Raw genomic sequence first — 1,618 nt, forward strand, 5'->3', positions numbered from 1 at the left:
AGAGTTGGGGCTCTGAAAGATTTGAGTGCTTCTCAAGCATATAACATAGCCATTGTATCCAGTAAATAAATAAATAAATAAATAAAAGCAATTATTTTTATGTGGTACATAACAATTTAATAGGACATAGTAAACCGAATTTGCAGAAAAGACTATGTTGTCACCTAAAATGCTCACTGACTTATATTACATGTGTAGCTCTAGAACAGACAAGCACAAAAAGCCAAAGCAGGTTGCATCCTTCCTGTACCTGTGCATATGCTATGATTTTGTATGTGTACAAGCAAGTTCTAATTTAATGCATGCAGAAACTTGGATTGGATGAGAGCCTCTCCTTAAAAAATTCTGTTATCAGTGATTTCTGCACAATGAAAATGCAGACAGCCAGAAGTGACAGAGTGTCTGTGTTGGGCCAGACACTTCAAGAACCGGAGATTTTTTGCTCTACTTTTGGATAAACATTCTGCTGCAGTCTTATTAGGAGAAATGGTATACCTTAGTGTCCGTGCTTTCCTTGCTTAGCTGCCAGCTTCCTTTCCCTAGGGGCTTGTATATCCCGTATGACTCTGATTTGCACAGCAACATCAGGTATTTGGGTGCTCAATTTCCACTGTTGTTGCTGAGGATCTAACCTTTTTATTGATGGATGTTAGTTCTTTTCTGTGGATTTGCTGTCTTCTAGATCTTTGGTTTATATTCCCTACCTTTCAGTATTCCCACTGAGTCTTTGTTCTGCTCTTGAAAAGGCCTTTTGCCATAGGTACATTTTATAACCATTCACAGAAAGCCCTTAACTGTGGGAAAAGCTATTTCTTACAAATCTGTTGCACACATATGTCCCTCATAAGCCCTCTGGAGAAAAAGCAAGCAGGAGAGGTAACTGACTAGCAGTATAGATGATTTGGGTAATACAACTCACCAGAGACCTCAAGACAGAAACTGCTGAGCAAGCTGCCAGGCTGTTCAAATTCCAGTAAGCTGTTTGGAATATTTTGGCCCCAGGAGCACATTAGAATTTCCCCAACTACAAAGTTGCACTTGGTCTTCTCTTTCTCAGGGGTACATCTCCCTCATGTTACCTACACCAACACCGGAAAATACAACAGTATCAAAACACAGGCCTGACTACTGGCACTCCATCCTTCCTATTTGACTGCTTTCAGTTTAAGCATGAGAGAGTTTTAAGTATGGATGCAGGCCACACAGTCTTAATTAGCTTCCAGACCAATGAACATAATCTGGCTCCTTTTATTTACTACTATACACAGAGTAGTATTTAATTCTTAAAAAAAATAACATTTCACTCTGTAACATCTAAGCATCTTTACAAGGCACACTTAGGACATGTGATGAGAGGGGCTGCTCCTCTGTAATAATTTTTTGTTAATAATGCATTTATATAAATGTGTATATATGTGTTTGTATGGGTCTCTCTCTATGTACATATGTGTCAATTGATAGCACATTTACAGCATCATTTTCTACCTTAGTTAGCAAGGCAATTCAATACAGAGAGCAAGTTTCAAGCCTTTGACTTAAACTCCCCCTTGTTTTTAATAAGATATTAACTCTCAACACTAGTAAGTCGTAAATATGTGAATAACATAATAAGGACTAC

This window comes from Anas platyrhynchos, chromosome 2 (genome assembly GCF_047663525.1).
Source record: "Anas platyrhynchos isolate ZD024472 breed Pekin duck chromosome 2, IASCAAS_PekinDuck_T2T, whole genome shotgun sequence".
Taxonomy (NCBI): domain Eukaryota; kingdom Metazoa; phylum Chordata; class Aves; order Anseriformes; family Anatidae; genus Anas; species Anas platyrhynchos.